The sequence below is a fragment of the Diabrotica virgifera genome, chromosome 10, assembly GCF_917563875.1.
Source record: "Diabrotica virgifera virgifera chromosome 10, PGI_DIABVI_V3a".
Taxonomy (NCBI): domain Eukaryota; kingdom Metazoa; phylum Arthropoda; class Insecta; order Coleoptera; family Chrysomelidae; genus Diabrotica; species Diabrotica virgifera.
Genome location: NC_065452.1, coordinates 29,859,635 through 29,877,785, shown reverse-complemented (window position 1 = coordinate 29,877,785; position 18,151 = coordinate 29,859,635).

The window sequence follows — 18,151 nt, the reverse complement described above, 5'->3', positions numbered from 1 at the left end:
ACCTGATAATAAATGATCTTTATCCATTGTCATAATTTATTTTTGTAGTAGTTTGTCCCAAAATAACATAAATATTTTAGACCTTGGGCCCACACCCCACACTTAAAAAAATCATGCTTACCTCCCTCATGAGACTTCGTTTGTTCAGTTATTCATGTTGAGTATGACAACTTTTCTAATACGCAAAAATTTCGGGAAGGGGGCGTTTCATAAATATAGAGGTTTCTACACTTTGGTGCGTCCGACAACTGGAATATTCCTACCCTTAACAATTTGTTGGACAATATTACCCGTAGTAAAATTAACTAGTAAATATTTTTTTCAAAAAATCCTTAAAAAATCAACTGTAAGGGTATACATTTTATGACTCCATAACGCATCATAGAGTCATAAAATTTATACCCTCACATCTGATTTTTGCATGATTGTTTGATAAAAATATTTACAATTAACTGGTATTAATAATATTGTCCTACAAATTTTTAAGGTTAAGTAGGTAATCCAATAACTGTAGGACGCTCCAAAGTTTAAAAACCTCTATATTTATGAAACGTCCCCCTCCCGAAAATTTTCCGTATTAGAAAAGTTCCGTATTAGAATAAAAAAACGATCACTGGGAACGTTTTTCGAAAGAAATGAAACATGATTTTTATGGTCTCCAAAAGGAAATATGGCGCTTTATAAGAGGTCAAAGAATGGAGGTAAAGGAACTAATAGAACCAAAACACATAGAAAAGGATACATGGATTGACTATCTAAAAAAGCTTTATGCAGAGGAAGAACAAATAATGCTAGAACCGGAAACACCAGAAATTACCACAGATGAAGATGTTAATATAAGTGCACAGGAAGTACGAAAAACACTCGAAAAGCTGAAGAACAGAAAAGCTGCAGGTAAGGATGGAATACCAAACGAACTACTGAAATATTGTGGAGCAGCAATGACAGAACAATTAACAACATTAATTAACAAAATCATAAAACACGGTAAAATACCGGAAGAATGGAGAACGAGCGAACTAATCCTACTATTCAAAAAAGGAGATAAAAAGCAGCCAGAGAACTACAGAGGTATCAACTTGTTAAATACTACCCTAAAACTTACAACTAAAATCTTACAAGACGTAATGAATCAGAGGATAAGTTTAGCAGATGAACAACAGGGTTTTCGTACTGGAAGATCGTGTACAGATGCAATATTCGTCATAAAGCAAATTACTGAGAAATCACTAGAGTATAATAGACCAGCATTTCTATGTCTGATTGACTTAAAGAAAGCATTTGACAGAGTAAGACTCAGGGATGTAATCCACCTTCTGTATAATAGAGAAATCCCTCTAGATATCATAAAAACTATTGAGAACATCTACCAAAATAACAAGATGGAAGTCAGAATAGATGGACAACTTACAGAACCTGTAGATATAGGCAGCGGAATAAGACAGGGAGACTCATTGAGTCCTCTGCTTTTCAATTTAATCATGGATGAAATCATCAAAAACGTCAACAAAGGAAGAGGATATAGAATGGGAAACAAAGAAGTAAAAATACTCTGCTACGCAGACGACGCAATATTGATAGCCCAAGATGAAGATAGTCTGCAAAGATTAGTCCACAGATTTAACATAAGAGCAAAAGAATTCAATATGACAATTTCATCTCAAAAAACTAAAACTTTAGTAATCAGTAAAGAACCAATCAGATGCAAAATAGGAATTGATGGTATCAGTATTGAACAAGTAATGGAAGTAAAATACCTTGGAATTACATTGTCAAGTTACGGAGACCTAGACAAAGAAGTGAGAAATCAAGTACAAAAAGCAAATAGATTGGCAGGATGCCTTAATAACACTATATGGCGAAACCGACATATTAACACTGAGATGAAGTCAAGAATTTATAAAGCCAGTGTAAGACCAATAATGACATATGCATCAGAAACAAGACCCGATACAGCCACAACACAAAGACTACTGGAAACGGCAGAGATGAGAGTACTGAGAAGAATTACAGAAAATACACTGAGAGATCGAAAGAGGAACGAAGATATTAGAAGACAATGTAACGTACAGTGTATAAACGAATGAACACTAAATAGAAAAAAGAATGGAACAACCATATAACCAGAATGGGGGAAACACGTGTGGTCAAAATAGCACGAGATAAATCACCAATCGGCAGAAGAAGTATCGGCCGACCGCGCAAAAGATGGAGCGACAACCTTCCATAGAGGTATCAATCCGCCAATGAACAAGCAGAATTGCTTATAAAGAGGAAGAAGAAGAAGAAGAAGAAAAGTTCTCCGATTCGACATGAATAGGTAACTGATAAACGAAGTGTCACAAGGGCGGTAATCATGATTTTGTTTAAGTGTGGGCGCAAGACCTATTTGTAAATTTGTTTTAATGTAAAGGCCGCTATAAAGGGGCCTATTTCTTATGGCCGCCTAGGGCCCCATGATGCCTTAAACCGTCACTGTTTGGACAAGTGTTGTTTTGGATGACTTTTCGTATATTCCCATCTGTTTAATATGCGACAAAATGAGTTTTGCTCAATTCTGGCGCCATATTCGGATTTAGTTCAGGAAATTCATTAAGATTCAACTCCTAACTCACTTTAGATGTAATGTGGACATGTGTGGTTTTGTATTTGTATAGATCCTCCTCAAATTATATGCCTCTTCTGAATAAAAGTATGAGTTTATATTTGTTAAAACTTTTTTATACCTAATATTTCGAATATAATAAGATTTACTTTTAAAACTGGTAGTTATTGCTTAAATGTGAGTTATTATAAAGTTATTTTACCCAAAATATAGCCGAGTTACAAGTGAAAAATCGCCTAAATGCCTAAAATATCTTATTCCTCCTGCATGATAATGATTTAATTACTGTTTACATTCCTTTTAGGAAGGGAAATAAAAAGTAGCAGAAGAAATAGAAGGGGAAGAAGAGGAAGAAGGGGCAGAAGGGGAAGAAGGGGAAGAAAACAAAGAGAAAATAAGAAGAAAAGGTAAAATAATTTATATCATTGTTCATGTTTCCTAATCGTCCGTCTCATTTCTTGAACCCTTGTCAGGGCGTGGTGACACTCTAAAGTTTGTTAAATAGCTTGCAGTCTTCACCAGTCTCGATCGTGCGAGAATAGCGGAGAAATATTGCCACTTTCTTAAATAATTCATATTTTCAATTGAAATTGTTAAATTGACGTATATTTCATACCTACTGTCACTGAAGAAGAAAAATTATATATTGCTCCACAATATTGATATGATATGCAACTATTATATAAACGTAAATTTAATTAATTGTATTTTGCTTGCAGTACTTACTGCATTTTAATAACCAATTTTATTTATGTTGTTCTGAAGCTATTTCCTTGTGACATTTTTACAATCAACTATTTTTAATGGGAAATAAGCCACAATTTTCCAAAAAAAAAAGATTTTGTTTATTTTAGTTTATTTAGCAACAACATTTTTGTTTATTTTAGTAGTATTTTGTATTTTGTCAACGAAACCCGATTTGAGCTTCGAAACGTTAATAAAATCATTTTTTTTTTGGAAAATTGTGGCTTATTTCCCATTAAAAATAGTTAATTTAATTTACTACATACAATTGTTTACGTTTTAATACCATATCCTGAATCTTATTTTTTTTTCTTACTATTTTTTTGCACTATGGCCTTGAGAATTATCCAGTTACCAGGACTAATATAATTTTCTAATATAATTAAAAGTGCGAATAATGTTGCTGAGCGTAGAAACCAGGTGTCGCTTTACCGAACTTGCACGGTCTAAATACGAAGTAAATGGTAAAGCGCTAACGATAAATTTTATTTGAGGTGCTAAACAAGGGGAGATTTTCACGATTTTTTTTTGACAAAAAAAAACGGGCCAACTTTATTTTAAGCTTAACTCGCTTAGTTTTGATCCTAGAAACGTTTATAAAAAATAAAAATAAAGCTTTTGTTAAACATTAAAAAAAATTAATGAGTTTTCCCCTAAAAGTGCTTTATTTTTTGGTTTTTTGACGGATAAGAATAATTTTTCATGAGCTTTAACTTTGCTTTTACTCTATAGATTGACTTCATGAATATACCATTTTTTATAAGCTACATTTTTGCTAAAAATATTTTTTTAACAATATTTAATTCGAGAAAAAATTTTGAGTTTTTTTTGTTGAAAAATAAACAATTTCACTCGCAATAACTCGAAAAATATTGAACAAAAATTGTAGTCCACAGTACATCGTTTTTTTAAGATAATTAGAAAAGTCTTAAAAATGTTCTTAACTGCTTCGTTTGAGCGAGTCTACCACTTTCTGAAAAATTTTAGAGTGCAGGTTGGGCGTCTTTCCGCGTCCCGCGTCATTAACATATTTACGTTGCCGGACTAACGAAACTCAGCTGTAAATTTGTCGAACAAGAGATCGACAATCTTTATTAATTAAATATAAGTATTTTAAACTGAAAATTAAGAGATGAAAATTTTTATTTTATTTTTGAAAATTAAGAGTTTTGTAATAACAGAACTACCGCGCTTTATTTCACGTTAAGAATAGAACATTGCGAAGACAGACCCATACATTTCTTATGAACGATAGAAGCGCGCCGATGCCACGCCGTACTGATTAAAATTAATCGTATATCGGCAGTCGAGTAGCCACCCGTGCCCGAGATGTTTGTCAACACTGATCTCCATAAGCGTAATGTTCTATTCTTAACGTGAAATAAAGTATAGAATGATATCTTGCGGGTGTCGGACTCTACGATTTTGTTATCACAAAACTCTTAATTTTCAATTTATTTAAAGTACTTATATTTAAATAATAAAGATTGTCGATCTCTTGTCCGACATATTTACAGCCGCGTTTTGTTAGTCCGACAACGTAAATACGTTATTGACGCGGGACGCGGAAATGCGTTCAACTTGCACTCTGAAATTTTTCAGAAAGTGGTAGACTAGCACAAAGATAATTAAAACTTTTGTAATCATCTTCCAAAAAGGACGATGTACTGTAGACTATTGCTTATAATTAGTCAATTTAACCATTTCCGGACTTATTTTAAACGTATGTTTTTTACCTCCCAAGTGGAGGGTAAGTAGAATCAAAATCCAAATTTTCAAGCAAATCCGTTGTGACGTTGATAATTACACTCCAAAACGGTCATTTACTGGGCTATCGGTGTATATGTTACAGTTCAAGTTGATTCTCAGTTAGAGTTGACTCCAACTAGTTGGAGTCAACTCCAACTGAAACGAGCAGTAAAAGTTGATTTTAAAAATTTAAATCAACTTTTACTAGTTGGAGTTGACTCTTACTGGATCGATTCAGTAAATGTTGATTATACGAGAATCTCAAGTGCATTTTTGATGAGTGTGCGTTTCTTTGTTTTGATCGTTTTCAACTACTTATTAGTATAGTCTGTAACGTCGCCCCCGTTAGGTAAATTATTCTGATTCGATTTTTTGCACAAACTTACTCAAAGAAATATGTACATCCGTATAACAATCCTTATAACAAATACACAGGGTGTCACGCGGTACCGCGGTCGAAAAATTGTTTAACCAATTTTTGTTAACCAAATTCACAAAAATAATTTTTATCTACTCTATCTCATATTATGTAATGTAAAGGTTTTATTGTGTGAAAATTGTAAATAGTACATGAAGGGTTTAAAGTGTGTCTGAAGTAACAATGTATTTTAAATGGGTTTTACTTTTTCGCACTGTTTTTTAGCACACTGTCATATAATTAAACATCCTTATAATTAAACAAAACAGCGACCACCGAAGCAAAGATGGATGACAGAGGAAATATTGGATTTAATGGATGAAAGAAGAAAATGAATATTACCATCCTTGGATTATAAGCTTTCATTTGACACATCATTTGTCATATCGGAAAAGAAATGAAAGGCAGAATTTACAAATCAGTCATCAGACCAATAATGACATACGCGGCAGAAACACAACCCGACACAGAGAGGACAAAAAGATTGCCCGAAACAGCCGAGATGAAAACCCAAAACCCTTCGAAAAATCGATAGTAAGACTCTGGGACAGAGCTAGAAGTACAGATATACGACGGAGATGCAAGGTGGATAACATTAATAACTGGGTAAGAAACAGAAGAATAGAATAGAATGTAGTCAGGACAGCGAGAGACGGTTCCCCAATAGGAGGACGTTCAGTGGGAAGACCACGAAAACGATGGAACGACAACTTACTAGAGGCACATTGAAAAAACAGACAAAGTAATGTCTATACAAAAAGAAGAAGAAGAAGATTTGTCATTGTACCTGTTATAATGACGGAGGAGTTATATTCGCGGACGGACGGATAGACAGCCTAGGTTTTTGTCACCTTTAGTACCATCCTTGGATATTAATCTTTCTTTTGACACTTCATTTGTTATGTACCTGTACCTGTTATAATTAACGAGGAGTTATACTCGCTGTCGGACAGATGGTACTAGGCAGTACCGTGGTCGAAAAATTGTTTAATAGTTATTTATGTACCAAGTCAGTAAAGTGGTTCTTTATCGAACGAGTCTGATATTACGAGCAGAGGAAGCGAAGCGAGCAACAGACGCGTTCGATAAAGAGTATTGAGGTGGTGCGTACAAAATTGTATCGTCAATCATAAAAAACATTAACACTTACTTACAACTTTGAGGAATTTTGTTTAATTTTAGACGAAATAAAAAATTCGTATGACAGTAATGACAGTAATGACAGATGACTTTTGCACGATGGCCGGTTTTGATGTTTAATCGATAGTTATCAATATTGTATACCTACCTAATTACTAAATCTGTAAAGTTTTGATTTATTTTGTATGAATATAATTGCGAAACACTACAGAATTTTACTTTTTGACATAAATTTTATTAATAATAAGATAAATTTTGTACAATATTTTTAATAATTAAAGTAAATCAATTTTAATTTCACTCAAATAAATAATCGATTGCTGCCATTGACCACTTACATTCAATCTCAGTTAATTTGATTAATAATCGCGGCAGCTAAAGTAACATTCTTCTTTCAATACAACAAAGTGATACTTTACTGCCGAAAATGAGGGCAAATGAGTACAATAATGAATGATTTTAGTGACGTTTGGCGATAAACAATGATTTTAAACAAATTCGCAAAAATAATTTTTTCACTTCGTACAATTTTTTTTAGATCCTTTGGGCCTTTTTTTCTCTAAAATTGACTGTTGTCGAGTTATTAGCGACTTAAAATTTGAAAATCGCTAAAATAACCATTTTCAATGTTTAATAACTCGGTTAAAGATAATTATTGTGAAAGTCGAGCGAGCGGCCGTGGAGTAACGGCATAATCGCTGGCCTCATACGCCAGTGCACGTGGGTTCGAGCCCTGCCAAAGACAAACCATTTTCATTTCCAATAATGACACGAGCCGTCTCACCGTGCCTCGGAGAGCACGTTAAGCCGTAGGTCCCCCTGGGCTAGTGTACATCGACACTAGTTACTTGAAACAGGATTAAAGGTGTAATTGGCGCCGGAACTGTCCGAAAGGCAAAAATGCCATACGATATTATATATTATGAAAGTCAGAAACTAAAAAAAAATCAAAGATTAAAGCTACCTCTATAAGATCTTGAAGAAATTTTTGTCATTATTTCATTAATAAGATATTATTTTTAATTATCAACAATGAGCGCTAAGCGTGTATTGAGGCGGCCGTCAATGTGAGTGCGAGTGAGATTCACCATTGGACGGCTGGAATGGTGCATCTCTTTAGCACTCACCATTGACGGCCGCCTAATACGTACTTAGCGCTCATTGTTAATAATTAAAGATAAAGCTTAGTAATAAAATAGTGACAAAAATTTCTGCTGGATCTTGTAGAGGGGGCTATAAACTTGGTCACTTTCTGACTTTCATAATAATGGATTTTAACCGAGTTATTAAGCCTTGAAAATGGCTATTTTCGCATTTTTCAAATTTTAAATCGAGTATAACTCGACAACAATCAATTTTAGAGAAAAATCACAAAATACCTTTTTTCTACGAGCGTGCAAAAATGTCTACTTTCGCGAACGCGTTTTAGTTTAGAAAGTTTTACTTTTCCGCACGCGTGTTACTTTTCCGCACGCGTTTTACTTTTCCGCACGCGTGTTAATTTAGATATGTTAATATGGCCTTAAAGTAATTATAATACATACAATAAACTAATATTTAGATATTATTTACTAATTTATTTCAAATATATCTTATTGTGTTCATGTTTTAATGAAATTAACGCGATTATTTCATTCATAGGATATTCTGACCAATAGAAAGCTACAGAAATCTGAATTAAATCGATAATTTTTAATAATCTCCCGTCGTTAAGTATATTACGTCAGATGCCCGTCGTTGCTACGAAAAAATACATTCAGTGACATTAATGACAATTAATGTATTAAAAATTATAAAAGTGATGACTTTCAATCGTCAAATATTTATAAAAACTGTGTGTTTAATGGTACTTACATAAATAAATTACAATAAAATTTTGGTTTTGAACAGTTTTATTCATGAAATAATCGCAACAAATTGCACTCGACCTCTGAAATTAATATAGAATTTTTGCTCTCGTGACACTTTGACATAATTTCACTCGCATTCGGCTCGTGAAATTAAAACTGTTAAAGTGTCACTCGGGAAAAATTCAATAATTTCAGAGCTCTTGTGCAATTACTACTGAGAATTCGATGAAATAAAATAATTTTGACATAATATTCGAAAGTCAAATCAGTAGACAATAACAGTGGTTTTGAATCGTCATCATGGAAACCAAGATCGTCGTCATGCTAACCAATTATGCTGACAGTTTGGTTTTGACAACCTTGTCAAAGAATTAATTTGTGTATGTATTTTCATATTAATTAAATTAATTGATTAAGATTTGGTCATTTTTTAAAGACTCGTAGAAAAAATATTGTTCCTAACGCTTGCAGAAAGTCTCTTTTCCGCACTCGACTGCTTGCCGAACTCCGCGTCGTTCGGCAAACTGCAGTCGCGTGCGGAAAAGTATGACTTTCTGAACTTGTTAGGAAAATTATTTTGTGAAGTGAAAAAATTATTTTTGTGAATTTGTCTAAAAAAAAATGTTTAAACAATTTATCGATCAAGGTACTGCCTGGCACCCAGTAGATTTGTTATAAGGACCTCTTTTTGAGTAAGTTTGTGCAAAAAATTCGAATCGGAGTAATTTACCTAACGGGGGCGACGATACAGCCTAGACTAATTTGAACATATTATTCAGTAACATTTAATTTCTAGAATCGGCTGTTTGTGTGAATCAGAATCAACTTTTACTAAATGGCATTGGGAAGAGTATACTTTTCCTAGTTGGAGTCTACTTTTACTAGTAAATGTTGAATATAAATCTTCATTTTATATTTATAATCAACTTTTACTGAAATCAGCCGTTAGAGTTGAACTAGTTGGAGTCAACTCCAACTGGATAATCAACTTGAACTGTAAATACATGTACCTACTGTTTATGACAACTTACATTTTTCATCTTTATTGGTATAAAATAAAATAGAACAAAAATTAATAAATTATTATATTATTGCATAGTATTATTGATGAGAGGAACAACATTCTTCGTGCACTACTATCAGGGAATATATCTACAATTTTATTAATACATATCTATCTGATGGACAACTTTATTTTCAATACTACACTGCTTAAAAAAACGTTGCGTATGTATGCGTACAATAATATAAAAATGACAAATTTTTACATATCTTAGACGACAAGATGGTGCCCCCCGCAAGCAAGACTTAAACATGTAATCCGTCTCCTGTATAATAGATTAATAGAGAAGTTCCTGTAGAATAGATGGACAACTTACAGAACCTATAGACATGCGCAATGGAATAAGGCAATGGAATAAGACTCATTGAGCCCAATTCTCTTCAATTTAATCATGAATGAAATCGCCAACAGCATCAACAAAGGAAGAGAGTACAGAGTGGGAAACAAAGAAGTAAAAATACTAAAATTTACCATTTAATGTAAAGAGAAAGCTCATTTCTAGATTTAGAAATATTGTTCTAAAATTCGGCAAATTGCAATTCTTAAGTCTTTCAATGGTCACGTACATTATAGTTTATTGTCGTCACCATAAAATTTCGGAAGACCGGAAAGGATTAAGTTTATAGATGTGAGATGATCCACTTGCCGAACATGCCTATTGAGAAATTTACGTTCTTAAATTTAAACACAGTTTACCTAATATCAGACGACAAGATGGTTACCTAATATCCATGATTAATTGGGGCCGCTGACCGATTGGGGCCCCCCGCAAGCTTCATGCTGCGGGGGCCTCTGTTACGCCCCTGCTTCGGTAGACCAACAGTTCAAATGCTTCGATTTTACTTCATAAGTAATATCAAAGAATACTCCATCCAACAAGAAGCGAAAGCATCTGTCGGCTCCTTTGATATTCAGGGGACAGAAATATCGGTCGGAGAATGGTAGGGGTAATACTTCACACTACACTAAGAAAAGTAATGAGGAATTCGTTCAAAACTGTAGGAAATTTGAGTTACACTGAGAAACAAAGTAATAATTAAAACTATAGTGTTTTTAAGTTGATCTATTAATATGAATTGTATTTTTTTCTGTAAAATTTAATATAACCCATATATAAATTTTGTACTGATAAGTAAAAAGGTTTTAAGTTAAAAATATCGATTTTGACTAAGTTTTGTAAACTTATGTAAACGTGATGGATTTTTGATGCTTAGTTTAATTTAATAGTTAATTTCAAAATAGAGATTAAAATTTCTATCGATTTCTATTACTTTTTTTCGTACTAAAAATTTGAAAAATAGATATTTTTGACCCAAGACCTTTTTACTTAGGACAGAATTATACTTTCAAATTTTCTATTAACTTTGTCTTAGATTGATCATTTTTTTTGTTTCCTTTTGAGAAATTTCTTTGAATGTCTATTGACCTCCAACACCGCCATATTCTCGCTGCACGAGGAAACTCTGCGGCGGAAGCTAGAATGACTTTATTCACCTTCGATTTCTTTCTGTACATCTGAGGTTTCTGGAAGCTCTGGTTGTACTGTACCAAATTCAACTCGCCTGGATATATAACAATTACCTCATCACATCTAGCATCTAATACTTGGAAATTAATCTATCAGCTGGAAACAATATCGAAGAAGAGGTAAAAGAACAAATAATTAAAGCCAGTAGAACGGCCGATGCCCAAACGGCACAATTTGGAAAAACAAACACGTAAGAGTGCAAAACAAAGGCCCAAATATATAAGTCAGTTATTAGGCCAGTTATGACTTATAAGGCCGAAACAAGACCAGATACAAGCAAAACACAAAAACATCTGGAGACCAACCAAATGAAGATCTTAAGAAGGATTGCTGGAAAAGTACTACAGGACAGGGTAAGAAGTGAGGAAATCAGCCGCATATGTGGGGTGGACAATATAAATACCTAGGTAAAGAAGAGTGGATTAAACATATAAGCAGGATGTTTAAATCAAGGATAGTAAGGGACAAGTCACCGTTAGGCAGAAGAAGTATAGGACGCCCAAGGAAAAGCTGTAATGACAATTTAGGGACAGAATAAAATGCGCCGTTAAAGAAAAACAGGCAGTACTGCCTATACAAAAGAAAGAAGACATCAGATCTAGCATCTAGCCACCTTAACCTGTTTCTTATTTTGTTTCCAATAGGATCAATAGGATCCACACCCAATTTTTTCGTATATACTGATTCCAAACATTATCTTTTCTAGTTATTCGCTAGTTCTAGTTATTAATAACTGCGGATTCAATACGGAACTTAACCTAACCCTAATGAAGCTCTGCTTTCACACAAAATTTTCCAGTTTCAGCTGCATTCGCTCTCTCTAATTGTTACCTTCTGATACATTTTTTATACCACTCTCACATATTCAGCCGGCACTCCTTTCCTACTTAGTACCATTAGATTTCTGGTAACTTTGCTATATGCCTTCCCAAGATTAATAAACACAATGTGCAAGTCTTTCTCTTCCACTCATAAGTTTTTCCCTCAGCTGTCATAAAATAAAAATTGATGTTGTGGACCTGCCTTGCATAAATTCAAAATGACCTTTATTTCTAGAACCGTACACTAAATTTATACTATTGCAAATTAAATTAAACACTAAATAGCTATGTTTATAATTGTTTTTTATTAAAAAGCTTAATTAAAAATCTGGGAATAAATAATTTTAATAGATATGTACAGGGCCGCGCCAAGGCTTTCAAGCGCCCCGGGGCAAGACATTTTAGGCGCCCCTTTCCTCCTCCATTTGTAAGTAGTTTTTTAAAACTTATTGAATCAGTTTACCATATTCTCTCCGTGCGTGACTATACTGCGGTTGACATTGAAACAATGCCAACGTGAGTACTGGCGAAATATGACAATATTAGAGCTATCTTTGTAATGCCATTGTCACTGTGTGTATAAAATTTTTTGTCAAGAATGGTACATAACTGTTACCTATTTATATATGCTCAACGTCAAATTGTAAGATCTAAAAATATCAGTTGAAGCCGATAGGTGATGTCGCGTCAGTCATGCACAAAGCGAAAACCTACAAACTATTTGTTTCATCATCATTCTCTTTGCCTTTATCTCTATGCGGTGTCAGCTTCCCTATTTGCATTTCTCCATAAGTTTCTGTCTCGGATCATATCGATATTAATCCCCTTTACCGACATGTCCTGCCTAAGCCTCTCCTCCCAGGTCTTCTTTTGTGTTCCTCTCTTACTCCTTCAAGGAACCTGCAGTTTAAGATTTCTTCGTATTGGGTGACTAACGTCTCGACGTAGAACATGACCAAACCATCTTAACTTATGCTCTCTCATTTTGGCATCTATTGGTGTCAACCCTAGACTTACCCTAATATACTCAATCCCAATCGCATCCTGCTTTATCGCTCCATTCATCCATCTAAGCATTCTCGTTTCTGCCACATGCATTGGTTATTTTTCTTTCTTTTTAACTGGCCAACATTCACTTCCATACATCATAGCTGGCCTTATAGCTGTCTTATAGAATTTTTCCTTCAGCTTCATTGGAATTTTTCTGTCAAACAACAAACCACTTGCTTCATTCCACTTCATCCATCATCCATCCAACTCTAATTCCACTACATGCATATCCATCTATTTCCCCATTACTCTGTAATACCGATTGTAGGTAGTTAAAGTTAAAAGTATTATTTTTCAAAAAGTTTTAAGCCCTTTTCCTCAAGAGCTTGTCTCCACTCTTCCAGGTTTTGTTCTTAGTCGCTTTTACTCCTTCATACTCACACTACACCAACAGCATAAATTAAGAACCAGGGAATGTTACCCTGTAGCTTCCCTGTTATCTGATTCAAAACTAATAAGAATAAATAAAGACTAAGCACTGAGTCTTGGTACACGTCCAATCCTACTTTCACATGAAATGTATCAGTCTCTTCTACACCTGCCCTAACACTAGATGTTGCTCCCTCATACATATCCCTCACAATATTTACATATTCATCCGGAACTCCTTTGTCATTGAGTGCCCACCACAGAATCTTTCGAGGAATTTCGAGAAATTCTAAAGATTTACCATATAAGCGTTTGTTTTTTTATTCCTGTATTTTTCCATCAGCTACCTGATAATGAAAATTGCATCTGTATCTGTTGTTGATCTGCCCTGCACAAACCCAAATTGATTATCACATATTTCAATCATTATTAATTACTCTCCCCCATATTTTCATGGTGTGACTAAGTAGTTTTATGGCTCTGTAATTTGTACATTGTTGTATCTCCCATGTTTTTCTAGACAGGTACTAGTATACTCCTTCTCCATCCGTCTGGCATTTGTCCAACTTCCATAATTCTATTGCTAATAAACCTGCTAGCCACCTTGTTCCTGTCTCTACCAATGCTATTCATACTTCCCCAGGAATATCACTTTTTCCAACTGTTTTTCCTTTCATTATTCTTGAAATGCTTGACTTCACTTCTTCGTTATTTACAAAAAACAACGATTACACTATCACAGAAAACATTCTTTAGGTAAGCATTGATGATGACGTAAACCAGTCGAAAACTAGTTATGTGATTTTGATGTGGCCCTTTTGAGGGATTTTAAATATACCTTTTATACAGGATTTTACTGTTTTTTGTATTACATGGTATACAGTCAACTACAGGAAAACTTTTTCCTTGTGGATTTTTTAGAAAACATATAGTTCAACATATATATTGTTATGATCTACTTTTGATTAATTTTATATCAATTAGTCTTTATTTGATTACTCCAATTAATTATTTAATAAATTATCCAATTGTCACAAATCATACAAAAAAATAAAAAAAAATCTCAGGGTGCCTTTTTATAATACAAAAATATCTAAATTATCTTATGTTATACTTATCTTCTCTCGTGGTTTCAGTATCTCTTAGTTGGTTCTAATCGGTAAAAAATATTAGGAAAAGGAATTAAATAGAAATATAAAATAAGCATACAGTCTTATACTGTCATAATCATACTGTCTTTTATTATCAAAATCAATACTCTAAAAATTAATCAAATTAAAACCTGTGGACACAGCTGTCCGAATGAAATTTTTACCACTTAAATTTATTCTAGTTCAAATAACAATTTATCGGTTTTTTCCCGATGACTTTGATAAAACAAGCTAAACAAACAAATTTAGGTATTCGCAAAATTACTTATACTTCCTATTTAAGTTTTGAAATATTGGAATCTTAATTTATATGCTTTTACTCAAAATTTTAGTTTCCGAACATAAAAATATCTTTCACATAAATTGACTGACCTTTTGCTTCACTCACTCTGACGTCTTCTCTTGACCCAAAACAGCTCTCCCTTGTTGACTATGTTAGGCTACCCATCAAAGACCTCTCCGTTCTCAAGTTTCAATCTAGCAGCACACCAGCACCAATTCTCCAACAAAAACAACGAGCCCGGCCTCTTTTAACCAGCAATCCAGCAGAAACATTTATCTCTCCACCTTCCCCTCTTTTCATTCGAAAACAAACAGTCATTCTTTCAAAAATATTCCTACCATCATAATAATTACTTTCGGGGAATTCTACAACATTTACTCGGGGTTAAACAAAAAGAGATTAAAATTCCAAACTTTCTTTTAAACTATTTTCCTAAACACTAATAATTAAAATTACCTGTGGTTTCTGCCTTCCCGTAATAAACAATCGGTTTAAAATTAAAATCCTAAATAGCTTTCACTTCACTTTTATTTACAAATATGTTTTTAATTCTTCCTCGAAAAGTAATTAAGGAGAAACCACCTTGCGGGAAAACTAACTTCTAATAAATATTTACAAATTACTATACAGGGTGTATCAAATTTATGTGCCCGCGTTATATTAAAAAAATAAATTTTTTATTCTATCTTTGATTGATAAATTGAAACACAATAATATATAGTTCAGACAGTATAGTTCAGATATATAGTTCAAACAAATAGTTCAGTTGAGATAAATAAGGTTTCGTACACTTATGGGATCAAAGTAATACTATAGCTGCTATTTTTATTTACCTACGATTAGTAAGTTTTCAATTTAACAATAAAATATTGCTAATATTTCTGGTTTGAATTTACCAGTGGGTAAAATCCTTCTTGTTCTTAGTCAATGTCATTACTTGTATTTATTGTATTTATTGTTTCTGGTAATAAAAAATATTTCTGGTGCCTACCGGCGCCTTTTTAATACGGCGCCGGGGGGCACCGCCCCCTTCGCCCATATGGACGGCGCGGCCCTGGATATGTACGTATATGGAATCACATAGGTAAATGTTTAAAAAGAACTTTCTCTCATTGCCCTACCCCTACGATCGTTTACCTGCTACGATTTCTCGGTACTGAAAAGAGAATTATTTGTTCACGATCTAGTGGGGCGTCCCAGTACGAACCACACAAGAAAATCCACCTTTGTGTGGAGCCATCACAATGAGAGTTTATTTTAACAATATATGTGTTTAGTAGTATTATCCTTTTTTCTACAATTAGAAAAGATTAAACAACACAATAATTTTACAACAAACAGCTGTTAGGGGTTAGGTTGAGAAATAAGAAATAATACATGAAACATGGCGGATCGTACATGCGCAAAGAAATTTGGATCGTGAAATAGTCGATACTTTCGCTTCTTGTTGGATGGAGTATTCTTTGGTAATATGGAGTTTGTCATGTGAAATGCGTCCATTGTATATTGATAATTATGATCCCTTGCAGGCTGACACCTCATAGCCCGATCAAAGAACACAAAATTTTACGAAAACCTCAAAAAAATAATACACCAGGGAAATAAGGTAAAAATATACCACGTTCGGGACACTTGAGCAGCTCGGTTGCAAACGGGTTTTTTGGGTACTATATACCTAATACATTATAAATACAAAAATGCCCGTCACAGTTTGGACGAGAAATTTAGTTATTAACAAATAAGGGTCAAAAATTAGAGTTTTTTCGTTTAAACCGCTACAGGTAAAAATAGGGTAATTAAATGTCTTATTTATAATATTTTTCTTTTAGTAGATGAGCCAAGGTTTAAAATGGCGTTTTTTAAATTTTGGTCCGATTATTTGTTTCTTCGGATATTGCAAAATAAAACTAAAATTTCGAAAATAAAAAATTTGCTATAACTTTTGCGAAAATGAATTTAGGACTTTCATATTGCATGAAAAGTTTAATCAAACAGTCCATACAATACACAAAAAATTTTAAGACGATGCGTCAATTAGTTTAAATTTTATTCAATTTGTTTATCTCAAAGAGCTTTTTTTGCAATGTAATTGTTCAGAAAATAATAATGATACAGCAATTCTGTGAAAATAACATGAAAGAAGAATAGTCATGTTTTCAATGCATTAAAAAAAACATTAAAAAGTCATTTTTATCACTCAGAAAATATTTTACTAAAATAGAGTCATTTTTTGCTTATAAACAATTTGAATAAATTTGTTAATATTGACTGTAGGCTAAAACTACAATGAAATTTGAAAAACTGGTATTTTTATACGAATTTTCAAAGAAAAACTTTTCGCCTAGGTTAATTTCGGTCAAAGTTAGCCACTTTTTTTTTATTTAATTGACGGCTACTTTGTTTATAACAATTAAGCAACCTAACTAGAGCCATTTTGAAGTTAAAGATATAGAGGTTATGTGTAAAAGTTTGAGTAAACTTTAAACCTCAACAGAGTGGTTAATAAAGCTTTAAAATGGCGTCCGAACAGAATTAATTCGTGGTCGGTGGAGGTAATTACTAAAATACGTGCACTCAAAAAATGAAACTGATTCTGCAAACATATGCTGCAATTAATATCGCTGGAACTTGTTAATGGATTTTGATTATAATTTTTTAAATTTGTATGTACTCGTAGTCTTATAGAGTACGTTATGTACACACAACCCCACCTAACATTACAAAATGTTAGGGGGACGTCCCCTTATCAGTCAGGGATATGAAAAATAGATTACGACCGATTCTAAGACCTGCCGAATATACATATATAATTTCATAAAAATCGGTCAAGTGGTCTCGGAGGAGTATGGAAACTAACACTGTGACAGGAGAATTTTATAGATGTAAATATATAGGTTTACCATAATTTATTAAGGCCAAATGCGGACAGGGGTAGTCCAAGGGGTTATAGAAAATTTAAAATGTGACTTTGACTGTTGCTACCTCTACATTGTACATACAGGGTGTTTGATTAGGAATTGTCCATATAGTAACTGGAGAAACCTTAGCACAAAATATGAAGATTTAACCTAAAACACGTAAATAAAATATTCCTCCTTACCGAGATACACCGTTTATTACAAATACCCTAAAATTATTTTAGCCCATTGCTTTAACACTTATTTTACACAATTACTTCAACTAGTGTTAAAAGATAATTTTCCGCTGTTACCAGAGGCGTGCTGTAAGAATATATACTTTATTTTCCCCCCTCACAATCTACGACACTGTAGTAATAATCATTTTAGCATGTTTTTTGATTCTTCGTTACTTTTTATCATCCTTTTGTCTCAATGCGATAACGTGAGTAGTTTTCAAGTTATTTGCGTTTAAAGGCAATG